The sequence below is a fragment of the Pteronotus mesoamericanus genome, unplaced genomic scaffold, assembly GCF_021234165.1.
Source record: "Pteronotus mesoamericanus isolate MK-2021 breed Mesoamerican mustached bat unplaced genomic scaffold, CSHL_Meso_final scaffold_54, whole genome shotgun sequence".
Classification (NCBI taxonomy): domain Eukaryota; kingdom Metazoa; phylum Chordata; class Mammalia; order Chiroptera; family Mormoopidae; genus Pteronotus; species Pteronotus mesoamericanus.
In genome coordinates this window covers 32,493,388-32,508,773 of record NW_026555321.1, presented here as the reverse complement: position 1 = coordinate 32,508,773, position 15,386 = coordinate 32,493,388, and positions in this window count along the sequence as shown.

Sequence of the window (15,386 nt, the reverse complement as noted above, 5' to 3'; positions counted from 1 at the left end):
GGCTTTACAGTTTACCAGACACCTCTTCCATTTATGCCATTGGCTAGCTCATTCACACAAGGTATAAGGTAGGTATTATTTGTTTTATAATTTTTTAATGAACTTCAGAGGATACAACTTGTCCAAGATATCTCTCTTCTAAATGGCAGGCCCAAACTGACAATTTTGGAAATTTTGCAATATATCCAGTGGGCGGCAGGGGGGACGGGGAGAGAAAGAAAAGCTAAAGATGCTGTGAAGTTGACTAGAAATCACTTAACTAGCTGAAAAAGTATGTCATACCTTTTTCTACCTTGTAAACAGTAGTCAGGCCTTTTTGGCCCTCAGGCATCGGTGTGAAGGTATAGGATTTTCTTAGCAGAGGTCACCCTGAAGAAAAAAGTACACAATTGTCTAAATGAAGTAGGCCATTTGCTTTGAAACTACATAGATTATCAACTCATCAACCAGAACTGGGACAGCCTCTATAACCCTCTGTGAGCCGCAGAGAGAGGAAAGGGTTTGCCAAGGATCTTAGCATACCCTGTGCTCAGGATTGATAAAGGCAACAGCTTGGCGAAAGGCTTAATTATTATTGAAGATAGTGTTCCCTTACAACTTTTACCTGCTTTTACGTTCAAAACTTACCTGGCAGAGATCGAGGTAGTATTGTATTGAATATTTATCAAATTCCTCACAGAGCAGTCATGAAAGCAAAACAAAACCTTGGGCAACATTGTAGGAAAATCAGTTAAGGTAATCCCATGAGCCCCAAAAGAAGGTACGTAGATTTAAAGCACCAATAGCCACAAGACCAACGTGGTATCACATGTTCTGGAGGAAGCAAAGGAACACCTGATGAATCTCAACTCCAAAGCAAGTCCTCACTTGGAAGTTCAGTGAGCCAATTTGAGAACAAAAGTCAAAATTTGAGAGGGGTTTGCAGTGGGCACCAAGGATGCTTCGTTAGGCCAAGGGTCTGGAGCAGTCTAGACCCAAAATAACTTCTAACCAGCAAAGCCTCCAGGACAGAGTTCCACGCTGAAAAGACTAAAAATCCAAATTTAGCAGGCAGTCAACAGAAAGATGGAGGTAGGGAATCATACTCAGTGAAGTGTTTTGAACAAGTGAAAATAGAATTGTACCATTAAATCCAGGATATATTGTCCTCCTAGAACAATATAAATATGTTAAATATCTTGTTCTTAAACTCCTGAAAGAAACAGTTATAGCCCTGGCTGGTATGGCTCAGTGGATTGAGCACCAGCCTGCAAACCAAAAGGTCTCTGGTTTAATTCCCAGTCGGCACAGGCCTGGGTTGCGGGCCAGATCCCCAGTTGCCGGGGGGCGGGGGGCGGGGGGAGAGGCAATCAATTGCACATTGATGTTTCTTTTTCTCCCTCCATTGCCTTCTCTAAAAGTAATTTTTTTTTTTTTTAAGTTATAAAGTCCTACCATATTCTGGGCTAAATTCAAACAGCTGCTTGCACGTTTCATATTTAATATTTTACTCACAAAAGTACTGTAGAAACTTGAAACCAGAAAAACTCATAAATCATGTCTCCTTAAAATTGCATAAAAACTAACAAATGTGGGTACAGAAAGAATCAGTCAAATGCCAAAGAAAGCAGAATAATATCCCCACAGACAAAAGCATGCTAAAGACATGCAGATAAGCAATGTGATGCATACAAAGAGAAGGAAACTTCCTCAACTTGATAAGGAATAGCTACAAAAACCTGTAGCTAACATCCTACTTGGTTGAGAGAGTAGAAACTTTGATACTAATCTCAGGGATAAGATAAGGACATTCACTCTTCCCACTCTGGAAGTCGTAGCTAATGCAATAGGACAAGAAAGGGAAAGTAAGTATACAGATTGGAAAGGAAGAAATAAAATGCTTTGTTCGCATACTGTCTTGTAGAAAATACAAAAGAACAAAACACTTGTAGAACTAATAAGTGATAGCAAGGTAGTGGGATACAAGGTTAATATACAAATGTCAATCACCATCCTATATACCAACATAGGACTGAAGTTTGAAAATTAGAATAACATTTACATTAGCACTCAAAAGAGTGAAGTAAATCTAGCAGAATATGTCCAAGAACTATATGAGAAAAACTGTACAGCTCCAATGAGAGAACTAAATAAATGGATTCCATGGTCATGGGTAGGAAGACTCAATGTTATAATGTCAGTTCTCAACTTGATCTATAGGATCATAACCCAGTCAAAATCCCAACAAGTTACTTTGTTAGATACGAACAAACTGATTCTAAAATTTGCATGAAGAAGCAAAAGATCTAGGGTAACCCATGCAGTATTAGAAGAGTACAACAAAATCAGGACTAACCCTACCTAACTTAAAGAATTAATATAAAGCTACAGTAATCAAGAGAGTGTGGTATTGAAATAAGAATAGACAACGAGATAGGTGCAACAGGACACAACGCCCCGAAATAGACCCACACAAATGCAGTCAACCAGTGTTTGACAAGCGGAGGCAATACAATAGAGGAAAGATGAATTTTCAACCAATAGTGTGGGAACAACATCCACATGCAAAAAAAAAGTCTAGACACCTGACACCCTTCACAAAATTTAACTCAAAATGGATCACAGGCCTAAATGTAAAAAACTATCAAACATCCAGAAGATAACAGGAAGAAATCTAGAAAGTTTGGCATTGACTCTTCAGTTGCAACACCAAAGCCACCGTTCATGAAAGAAATAATTGGTAAGCTGGACTTGATTAACTTCTCTGCAAAAAACGCTATGAAGAAAATGGAAACACAGCCTGAGAGAAAATATTTGCAAAGCATATATCTGATCAAGGACTGTTAAAATTCAACAATAAGAAAACCTAAAGCAATCTGCAGACTCAATGCAATCCCTATCAAAATTTGTCTTTTTTTTTTTTTTTTTACAGAAATAGATAAAGCTATATTACATAGCTATAGTAATCTAAACTATGCTGTTGGCTTAAAAACAGACAAATCAATAGAACAGAGAGCTCAGAAATAAATCCACGAATATATGGCCAATTAGTTTTTTTCACTTTAGACTCTCTAATATTTCATACAGCGATTATGGTGCATTCAGGAAACCAACCTTCCCAGCCCCACTAGGAGCGCTCCCACTCATGCCCTCCCACCCATTTTGAGGGCAGGGTTTAGAGTGAAGGAAGGGGAGCTAACCACCATCTGGGACTGACCCCACAGACTCCCTGCCCTGCTTCACTCTTCCTAGGGGTTAGGCGTTAACACTGGCCACAGCACACCGTGAGCCTTTCTGTTCCTGCCTGTGCACAAAGATACACTATGGTTCCTTGCTGAGTTGTTCAGCTCCTGGCAGGACCCCTGTTCAACAGCACTGAGATGGGAGCAAGAAGGCTAAGCTAAGGAGACCCTGAGAAGGAAGGAGGCTCCAGCTATAGGAAATTATAGAACTACAGGAGGGAAAAAGTCAGGGGGTGGGGGGGCGGGCCACCCCGTCCATCTCCCAGAGAGTCTGGTAGTCCTCAGATTGCCCTGTGGCTGGGGATGGTGAGCAGAGAGTAAGAAAGTGAGTGGTCCAGGCATGCTTCCCCTTAGCCTCCCCCAGGGTGTGGTGGTGGTCAGAGTCCTGAATAAGGGTTATGTCTCTGCCTTGGGAAGGCTGGGAGCGGGGCTTCATTGCACAAAATACTGTGGGAGGACCGCACACAGGTGGTGGGGCCCAGCCAGTCTGCATACAGAGATTATGGTCAATCTTTAACAAAGATGCCAAGAGTATAAAATGGTGCTTGGAAAACTGGACAGCCCCATGCAGAATAAAGCTGGACCACTATCGAACACCATACACAAAAATCAACTCAAAATGGATTAAAGACAAGTGTAAGACTGAAATCATAAAACTCCTAGAAGGAAACCTAAGTGGTAAGTTCTGTGACAGTAGTCTCCGTGATGATCTTGTGAATTTGACACCAAAGGCCAAGGAAACAAGCAAAAAGAAACGAGCAAGACTTCTTCAAACTAAAAAACTTCACAGCAACATGTAGCCTATGGAATGAGAAAATATTTGCAAGTCATATACCTGATAAGGGGTTAATATCCAAAATATATGAAGAACTCATAACTCAATAACAAAGAAAAAAGTCCATTTAAAACTGGTAGAGGATATGAACAGACATTTTTCCAAAGAAGACATACAGATGGTCAACATGTACATAAAATAGTGCTCAACTTCACACATCATCAAGAAAATGCAAATCAAAACCATAATGAAATTACTCAAAATTTATATACATGTAATATTTAGCCCCATACTTATACAGTAATTTAAGATACATCTTTACTAAATAAAATTTCATACAGTTTCAGAAAGAATCATAATGAGATATCACCTCATACCTGTTAGAGTGTCTGTTATCAAAAACACAAGTGATAGAACAAATGTTGAGGATGTGGTGAAAAAGCAACCCTTATGCTCTATTGGGGGGAATATAAATTGCTCCCACTATGGAAAACAGTATGAAAGTCCCTCAAAAAATTAAAATAGAACTACCATATAATCCAGCAATCCCAATTCTGGGTATTTATCCAAAGGAAATAAAAACACTAAAATAAAATGTCTGCATCCCCAAGTTCATAGAAGCATTATTTATAGTAGCCAAGATATGAGAACAACCTAAGTGTCCATTTATGGATAAATGGATTTTTTTAACGTGTAGATATACACAATGTGGTGTTATTTGACAGTAAAAAAGAAAGAAATCATGGCATTTGCCACAACATGGATGGACCTTGAAGGCATTATTCTAAATGACATGTCAAAAATGCCATATGATCTCACCTATGTCTGGAATCTTAAAAAAATGAACTTATGGCAGCAGAAAACACATGGGTGGTTGCCAGAGGCCTGGGATGGGGCCTGAGGTGGCAGGATGGATAAATGTGATCAAACGTCAAACTTGCAGTTACAGAATAAATAAGTCCTAGTGACATACTGCATGGTGACTAGTTGATAAGACTATGTATATTTGCAAGTTGCTAAAAGTAAATATTAAAAATTCTCATCACAAACTTTGGCGACTGTGATGATGGTTGTTAGACACTGGTGATCATTTCACAATAGGGTCCGTATATTGAATCATGTTGTATACCTGAAACTAATGTTTTATGTCAGTTATATCTCAATTAAAAAAAAAAAAACAGGAGATGAATGCAACAGATGTACATAGCCTTCATGTTTTAGATCTAGCCTATACTTCAAACCTTATTTCCTCTATTTAAATCTTTTTTGTCACCCAATATGATTATAATTTCCTTAAGGTCAGGATTTTACTATTTATGCTCCACAGTTTTGCATACAGGATATGCTTAATTCTTTGAGAATTGACAGAAGGGAGGTGAGAAGGAAAGGAGAGATAAAACCACCTGGAGAAACAAATTAATTTTCCTAATATCTCAGAGGATCCAGTAGATAAAGTCATAAAGTACAAGTTAAGGAAAATTTCTACCAAAAGAAGCCTAAGACAAGAACAGTGGTGAGGAGAAAGGATTTTGTTCAATTTACTAATGAAAGCTTTAGGTTTTTAAAGGCTCTCCTTAAAGATGTATAAATTTTAAGGTCCAGTGGTATTAATACCCACCAGTAGATATCAACCTACTAGAGTTCTTCAAATAAAGTTTTATGTGTGGTTAAATGCAGAATTCTTTTTTATCACATCATTGGCAAAAAAAAAAAAAAAAAAAGAAACACCCTAATTTCTTTTTAAATGGCAAAAGATCTGAATAGAAACTTCATATACAGATGGCAAATAAGCATATGAAGTGAAGCTCAATATCATGTCATTAGGGAATTGCAAATTAAAACAATACTGAGCTGTTACTAAATAACTGTTACAATGGCCAAAATCCAAAACATTGACTACACCAAATGCTGGTGAGGATGTGGAACAACAGGAATGTAAAATGGTACAGGTACTTTGGAAGATAGTTTGGCAGTTTCTTAAAATATATATATATATGATCCAGCCATCGCACTTACCAGTATTTACCCACAGAAGCTGAAAACGTATGTCCCCACAAAAACTTGTACATGAATGATTACTTTATTCATAATTGCCAAAACTTGGAAGCAACCAAGATGTCCTTTGGTAAGTGAATGGATACATAAACTGGTACATCTGGAAAATGGAATATTCAGTGCTAAAATGAAATGAGGTTATCAAACCATGAAAAAAACATGTTAGAATGTCTACTGATTATTATTAGTAGTAAAAGAAGCCAGAATGGTATGGTTCCAAGTACAGTCATGCACCACATAGCAATGTTTTAGTTAATGACCTCATACATGATGGTGGTCCCATAAGATTCTAATGGAGCTGAAAATTTTGGATTGCCTAGTGACAGCATGGCTGTCCTGACATTGTAGAGCAGTGCATCGTTCGTATGTTTGTGCTGGTGTTAACAAACCCACCATACCACCAATGGTGTAAAAGTATAGCACATACTAGATATTTTATGTACAGTACATGATACTTGTTAATAATAATAAATGACTATGGTACTGGTTTATGTATTTACTATATTATATGTTTATTGTTATTTTAGAGTGTACTCTTTCTACTTATAAAAAAACAAGTTCGCAGTAAAATAATGTGTTATGCCAACAGCAGCCACATCTCGTATTCATTGCATGCATTTTTTATTGTATTTCTTTTGTGCTTGACTTACTCTTGTGTTGTTTGGTGCAGTGACATGCTGTAGGCTTGTAACCTACAAGCCATAGGCTATGCCACATGGCCTAGGTGTGTAGGAAACTATACCATCTAGGTTTGTGTAAATGCACTCCATGATGTACGCACAATGATGAAGTTGCTTAACTACTGTCATTAAGTGGTGCGTGACTGTAGATGACATTCTAGAAAATGCAAAACTATTGTAACAGTAAAAAGATTGGTTGCCAGGGGTTTGGAACAAATGGGCAGAGCACAGGATTATTCGGATGGTGAAATTATTTTGTATGACACTGTAATGGTAGATACATGTCATGCATTTGTCCAAACCCATAGAACACACACCAAGAGTGAAGCCTAATGTAAACTGTGGATTTGGGGTGAAAATGATATGTCTATGTAGGTTCATCAAGTGGTAACAAATGTACCAGTTCGATAGGGGATATTAATAATGTGGGAGACAGCTTGTGTGAGGCAGGGAGAATGTGGGAAATCTCTGTACTTTCTGCTCAATTTTGCTCTGAACCTGAAACGTCTCTTTAAAAAAGGTGACAAATATAGAAGATAGGCAAAAATAAAAAGATACAGCATGTATCTAAAAGACAAAAAAGCAAGGGAACAGAATAAATACCAAAAGTTAAAATTCAAGAACTTATGTAAAATATTTTAAACTACAAATTGAAAGAGCATACTGCAAACCTAGTAATTTCTATCCAGAATGACCAAATACCAAGACATCCTAGGAAAATTGTTGGAGTTTAAAGAAAAGGATAAAATCTTGGGTGTTCATGCCCCCCAAAACAGTTACTTACAATGGAAAGAAAAGTAAGTAACAGGAACACTTAATGGCAAGAGAAAATGGAATAATATAGAGACTAAGCCCAGAGTCTCATACCAGTTGAATTGACTTTCAAGTATAGTAGCAGCAAAATCTCAGCACCATGCAAAAACTTGGGGGATTTTATTTCCATTAACTCTTTCTCAGGACTCTATTAGAATCTGAGTTTCTGACAACTAAACTGTCTTGAGAAACATAACAAAGTCTGGTAGTGAATTAACTATATAGTTAGCTACATGCAGAACTAAGACTAAATGAGGCATATAAAGAAAGAACGTAGTATAAAATGGTTTATGTGATCGAGGCAATTTGATAACAGTATGACTATAAAAAATAAGCAGAGAATATGTTTTTAGTAATCATATTGTTGGTAGTATATCTGAGACCTTTAATGTGGGGAAAAGCAAATGAATCCAATGTCCTTGAAAATCGGATTCTCTGCATAGGGGAATAAGGAGTTATGAATGTTAAGACAAGACGCTAAGCCAAGCCCTGGCTGGTGTGGCTCAGTGGACTGAGTGCCAGCCTGTGAGCTGAAAAGTCTCTGGTTCAATTCCCAGTCAGGGCACATGCCTGGGTTACAGGCCAGGTCCCCAGCTGGGGGCTGTGTGAGAGGCAACTGATTGATGTATTCCTCCCACGTCAATGTTTCTCTCTCCTTTCCTTCCCGTCTCTCTGAAAGTAAATAAATCTTTTTTTAAAAAAGAAAAGATGTTATGCCAAAACTTTCCATGTTTCACTATTAACTCATGAGGTATTTTATTAAGATAGATAAGTCACATATCTATATATAACTTTTGTGTGTATCTTAGCTCTGTCAACTGGGAAGCTTTAGAAATGGGGCTTCTTAGGGAAATGGATGATTTTGAGGGCGCAAGTGTACAAGATCAGCCACATGTTCTACCAGCGAGCAAGGGTATTATCAGATGATCATGGTTAGGTTTAAAAGACTGCTACCAACCTCAAGAGGCTTCTACTGGCCAACAATGGGACATTTTAAGCATTAATTAGGATAATAAATATAATGGAACCAAATACATGAAATATGCTTAAGTCTGCAAGTTCTAGTGGTACCAAGACATAATAATTGTTCATCTCTGGAGGTGCTTCCCAGCACCCCTGGGTCCGTTTGGATGCCAGCAGGCTGCCTCACCAGTTCTTTCGCACTGCCTAGGTGGACTCAAAAAGAGCTCCAAACTAGAACTCTGTGAAATTTTCAATCTGGTGAATTCTTCCAATTTCATGCTCCTGTTACCTTTAGTTACTTCTCGAAATGAGAGTTCTCTGTGTCAGCTGGCTGCACAGTGCTCTTTACTCTTACAGTGTGTCTCATCCCGTCCTTCCTTTCTACCATGCTCTTTGGACACTATTTATTTATTTATTTATATTTATTTATAGATGAGGACAAAGTATTTTATTACCAAAAGTTCAAGTAAAGGAAGCCTCAAGCTTGATGCAACCTGATGAGACACTAGTCACAGAAGTCTACTGTCACAGTAACGAAATCTGCACATGAAATCTTGGGTCCCTTAGAAACACATCTTTTCATTGTTAGACAAACCTGCATGTTGTCTATGGACCTTCACTGATATATGGTTCTCTCCTTAGGACACCACCACCTTTGCAGCCCTTATAAGTGCAGACTGTTCCTTCTCTCTCATTCTGTTGCATGGAGGTTCTCCCCAAATGTTCCCAGAAAAATACGTCTCGTCTCTCGGATAAAAACCCCTGCTTCCCCTGAAGCACTCGTCCGGTTTTTGTACTGTTAGCCGTCTCCATTGCTGTCAACTTTCAACCTTCCAGTCACTCTCATTCTTTGATTCTTGGACAACTTTGACTCCTTTCCAGTTTTGGCCATATGAGTGGGCATCGTAATCAGGGCGCTTGGCACCTCAAAGTCTTCAGTAATTACCCAGGATATTCGGGTCAAACACTCAGCTTTCTAACCACAATCTCCTGTCCTCCCAGCTCTTTCATACAAACTTGAGTCCCTGGAGTCCCTTAGTTCCTCCATTTTCTCCATCTGTGTCCCCTCGTGGGTGCTTCTTTTTCAGTACCCAACCTACAAGGTGAATCTCTGAAACACTCTCAAGACACACGGCTTACCTTGCACTTACCTCTCAGTCTACCATCAGCCTTCTCTGTGCCTGCCCTTCTGTCTGTTGGTGCCACCACAAATTCATGGTCATCCACCAGTCCTTTACATACCATTCGACATCTCCTTTAGCAACTGTTCCAGACCTTCCCCATTCTTCTCAAACCCCCTGTCCTTCTCTCTGAGTAGCCAGTCTCACCTCCTGCTTCACTGAGGGAAAGGATGTTATTAGGCAATGGATCCCTAAACCTTGCACTTCCCTCTACTCCAAAAAAAAAAAAAGAGGCTCCCTCTCCTCTTCTATTAGTCAACCTCTCTTTACATTTACTGGCCATGACCTATGAACAACCAGAGCTCTTCAATATTTAAAGAAAGAAACTCCACGTTCTTCTCTAGATTACATGCTGATCCTTGTCCACTGCTGGTACACTTCGTATACTTAATATTTCCTGAATGAATTCCAGTCATATCCCCTTATCTGCGCTTCTCCAAAAATTGATCTTTACTCAGTCACCTCCCATTCTCTCCCTGAACAGACTTCAGTCTGGCTCTCCTCACACTCTGAACATTCTCTTCAACCGTAGCATCTTTGATCCCAAATCCAGTGGATACATTTTTCAGTCCCAAATTTTGGACCTCTCTGTTCCACCTGACCAGTGGACCTCCCCTTGAATTCTAAGGCCTTGCTTTCCAGAGCAGTACATTCTTACGGTTCTCATAGCTCTTCCATTGTGCTCTCTTTTTCAACAGCCATTACTTCAACCTTTGTACGTTGGGGTCTTCCAGCATTCTATAGCCCCATGGTCTTTTCACACTATACAGTCACCCTAAGCAAGCTCATCTGTGCTTTACATTTCAACCATTACCTGTATGCTCATGTTTCTGGTCAGATCTTTTCCTTGAGCTCTCAGACCCATAGAAGTCAGCTAACTACTAGAAAACTGCACCAGGTTGCCCTGCATCTCAGACTTAGCATATCTCAAAGTGAACTGATCATCTCGCTCTCCTGCTATACTGGCAAATTTTCCTTCTTTTCTTTCTTTCTTTCTTTCTTTCTTTCTTTCTTTCTTTCTTTCTTTCTTTCTTTCTTTCTCTCTCTCTCTTTCTTTCTTTCCTTCCTCCGTTTTAAAAATTGTTCTAAAATTTATTTTTAAAGAGGGAAATGGAGGGAGAAACATCAATGTGTGGTTGCCTCTTGTGTGCCCCCTACTGGGGACCTGGCCAACAACCCAGGCATGTGCCATAGGCTGGGAATGGAACCAGCAACACTGATTCACAGGCCGGGACTCAATCCACTGAGCCACAGCACCTAAGGTGCAAATTTTCTTTTTAACTGTCCTCCTGATGCCACTCTGTATTCTTTACCCCCACAATCAGTTACCAAGTGTCCTCAATTCCACTTCCTAAATATCACATTTTTTACCTCTCAGGGACACTGCTACCACCTTGCTTCAGGCCAGACTTCTGATTTCCCTTTTAATAAAATCGTCTCTCTCTAGTTCAGTTGGTTAGAACATCGTTCCGATACACCAAGTTTGCGGGTTAGATCCCTAGTCAGGGCCCATGCAGGGAGCAACCAATGGATGCATAAAATAAATGAAACAACAGCCCTGCCTGGGGTGGCTCAGCAGATTGAACACCGGCCTGTGAACGGGAAGGTTGCAGGTTGGGTTCCAGGGCAGGGCACATGCTTGGGTTGTGGGCCAGGTCCCTCGCTGAAGGTGGTTGGAGGTGTATGAGAGGCAACTGATCGATATTTCTCTTCTTCTCTTTCTTTCTCCCTCCCTTCCTCTCTCTCTAAAAATAAATAAATAAAATCTTTTTTTTAAATGGAACAACAAATCGATCTTTCTCTCTTAAATAAACAAAATTTTTAATGAATAAAATCAAATCGTCTCCGTCTAATTCAGCCCCCTACCGCCACAATCAGAGCGACTTTTCTGAAATGCAAATCTACTTGTGTCTCTGCTGCTTAAAATCCTTCCATGGTTCCCCATTGCTCTTAAGTCTGGAGTTTTGTCATCCTCTGGCTTTTGCCCATCTCTCCAGACTAATCTCTGACCCTCCCTGCCTCATGCTTTACCGTTCAGCATTTAGTTTTCTGCATAGACCATTCTGTGCCTTACCCTGATCTCTTTCCTCAAGCTGCCTCCTCTTTCATGAGTGGCTTTCCTGACTCACGCTGCACAAGTCCTATTCATTCTACTATTCCCATGTTCCCAGCTCTATTCACCCCACCAAAAACCACGTAAGGTGTCCCTACTCAGGGCACCCACAATACCGTGCGCCTAGCAACTTTTACATGTCATCTCCCCAACCAGACTGGCCATGAAGTCAGGGTCTGTGTGTGTTTGTTTTTAATATTTAATTTATTTATTTTTAGACAGAGGGGAAGAGAAGGAAAGAACCATCCATGTGTGGCTGCTTATTATGCACCCCCTACTGGGGACCTGACCCGCAACCCAGGCATGTGCCCTGACTGGGAATCGAACCAACAACCCTCTGGTCTGCAGGCCAGTACTCAATCCACTGAGCCACACAAGTCAGGGCAGGACCTCTGTTTTTGTTCCTTAAGTGCTTGGTCTATACTGAGTGCACACAATTCCCAAGAGCAAAAGTTATAATCAACAAAGCTGCCCTACAGGGCATGTTACAATGTGGCAGACACTAGGAAGCAATCCATATACATTCCCCCACAACTTCCTAAGGATCACTATCATCATCCCCATTCATTCAGTGGGGATTTAGAGAGAGGTGAAGGAGCTTGTCCAAGGCCACAGAGGTAGAAGAGCGGGGAGCCTTGTTTGTTCTAGTCAGAGTCCTGAGTCCAAAGTCAAGCCTATGCAGTCAGGCATGTGGAGGGACAGCCAGCTGCCCATTCCATGTATTCTCTCTTTTCCCTTGGTAACAGAACCCCAATTTTATTTGGGGTGGCAATGTGCCCAGTTAACAGGCTACTTTTCAGCTAGGTGTGCTCTGTGATTCAGTCTTACGGAGTTTCTAGAAGTCTCCTTCAAATGAAATTGTGAACCAAGTGACCAGAGGCCCAGCAGTCCGTTTGGGGCATGAGGTTGCCCTTGAGGCCGGAAGCCAGGATTGGAGTGGCACGGGTCACAATGTGGGCCACAGTGGCCATGGTCTGGCTTCACAGGACGGGAAAATAAACAGTGCTGTCAAGTCGGATGGTGGAGCTCTGTTAATATGTAGCCAAACCTGATAGGAGGAATCAGGATGAATTTCACCCCTCTTGATCTCCTGGGGGCCGACTCAGAGAAGGAGAAGCCAGCATGGGTGATATAAAGTGTTTCTTTATTTGAACATCATTCCACCTGTACTGAAGCTCAAATCCAGCAGCAGCAGAAGGGGTCTGGACCGAAATAAGTGTTACCAAATTGGACAATGAACAGTGAGGACACATTCAGACAGAACTTACTAATGGGGCGTAGACAACACCAAGCTACCCTAACGTCACACAGCACAGGCCCTCTGAGGTCTGCTGGTCAGAGCTCTGGGAAGGACTGTGGCTCCCTTGTCCCCTTCTCAGGAAACTGCAGTCCCCTTCAAAGGCTAGCCCTGAGCCAGGCAGGGGCCTGTGGAAATTTCTTGTGCTGGGAATACCTCAGCTTCTTCAAAGAGAGGGCCTCCCTTTCTCAGCCCGCACTGGAAACTGGAAAAAGGAGATTCCCCTGGGTCCAAGCAGGAATCTCAAAAGAAGGCAAGGAATTTTCTCCCACAGCCTTGTCTATAAGCTCCCAATGTCTTGGCTTTTCCAGGCATGAAAAGGATCTTGATTCTGCCTGTGGTCCTCACACCCTCAGGAAAACAGTGTTTTCCTCCATGGGTACTGGTCCCCAAAGAGGAAAGTTTTCACATCCCCGGGACCCAGAAGGACTTGACCAACCTGTGCACTCTGACCCATGTCTAAGATGTGGGCACTTTGGTCTATCCCGAAGGAGTCCCCAGACCAGGACAGAGAAATCTGGGGAGCACCAGACCCCTCTGATCCAGGCGGTCAGGGCAGAGGTACCTCAGAGACCCACTCAAAGCTCAGCTTTCAGGGACCAAGAAAGCAAGAGACATCTCTTCTCCTTCCATCTCCTCCCGAAGGCCTGTCTGGGGTAAGGGCATGGCGCAAATGTCCCCTGGCCGTTATGGCTTCCTTGTCCCAGGAGCCATCCGGGCCACATGGGGCCACACTTCGGCTTTCCCTGGGGGCCCTGGCTGAAGCGTCTGTTACCATCTCTGTCCCAACCTTGGCGGAAGCCTCTGGGACAGAGCCATGGTTTGGCCCCCACTCTGACCTCTTTTCCTCCCCCTATCACCCTGCTGTCCCTTCAGCCCACCCAGCCCTGCTTTCCTAACCCCCACATTCTTTGCCAGGGCAGCAGCTGGCGGAATAGACCGCCCCAGGGGAATCAACTTCCCTCTTCTCTACCACTCACCTACTCCAGTGGTGCTTACGCGCTCAGCCGTGTCTGGGCCGTTCCCTGGACATGAAGGTGCTGGCTGCCTGGGCCCCTGTCCTTGGCCTCTGAGGAGGGAGGCTCTAACCTCCCCACAAGGCCCAGGGGTCGGGTGGCCCCTTGGGCAGTCCCCTCGCACAGCGCACACAGCAGCGCTCCCCTATTCCTCAGCGCCCTGTTGCCTTCCTCCTCATCTCCTCCCCCTTCATTTCTCCCTGTACCCCCGCTCCCACGACCCTTCTCTCCATCTGCCTCCTTCCCTAACACTAATCCCTTCTTTCATCTCTCCAGTCCCCTCTCCTTTCCCACCCCAGGTTCTCTGTCCCTCTGGGTACACTTTGTTCGCTCTCCCCCCTCCTTTCTCCATTTCTGCACCTCTCTGGACACTCCCGCCCCCCCTCCTTGCTCTGTCTCTCCCTCTGCAGCTCCTTCTCTCCGGTCTCTTCTAGTCTTTCTCCCTCGTCTATCTTCTCCCCATTCCCGATCACTTGCTCCCACCCCGCCCTCGAAGCCTCTCAACACCGGGCTTGGGTGTGGACCTGCCCCTGACTCCCTCCCTCCCACAGGGCTCCCTGCCCCCTTCTCTTTCATCTGGGACCCTGGTGTCCAGCCCCACCTGCTGGGGAAGTTGCCAGCAGGGGACCACAGTGCAAGGCTTGGTAGGAGCAGGAGAGGGAGTGCCCGGTGCTGAGCAGAGCACAGGGAAGCTGTTTGCCCAGGAGGAGGGAGTGAGAAGGTGGGGGGAGGGGGATCAGGACTTGGGAAGCTCCAGGTTTCCGGAATCCTACCAGGACCCAGCATCCGCTCCCAGTTAAGGCCCAGATGGGGGACTCGGGCAGAGGATTTCTAGAGTCTCTCTTGAAAACTCTCCCTCTCAGGTTCAAGTCCGATGGAAATGAACACAAGGTTGGCAAATACATGGCACTCGCTGCTTTTTCCCCCTTCTTTGGCTGAGGCCAACAAAACAAAATGGCGGGGCCTCACGCTCCTCTCCAGTGGGCCCGGCAGCCAGAACCCCGCAGACAGAAGCAGGCACACTGGGGGAGGCCCACCTGCCTCCTGAACTTGAGCCTGAAAGGGTGGCTCTACCGCCAGGTCCATGTGGCAGCAGCAATGAGGGGAGTCCAGAAACACCTGGAAGTCTCCCTTATTTGCTCCCTGCCAAGCAGGAAGGAAATGCTTCCCACAGCGGGAGGAGAGGGGGAGAGATGACTCCCCACATACTTACACAGGCACACTCTCTCTCTCTCTCTCTCTCTCTCTCTCTCTCTCTCACACACACACACA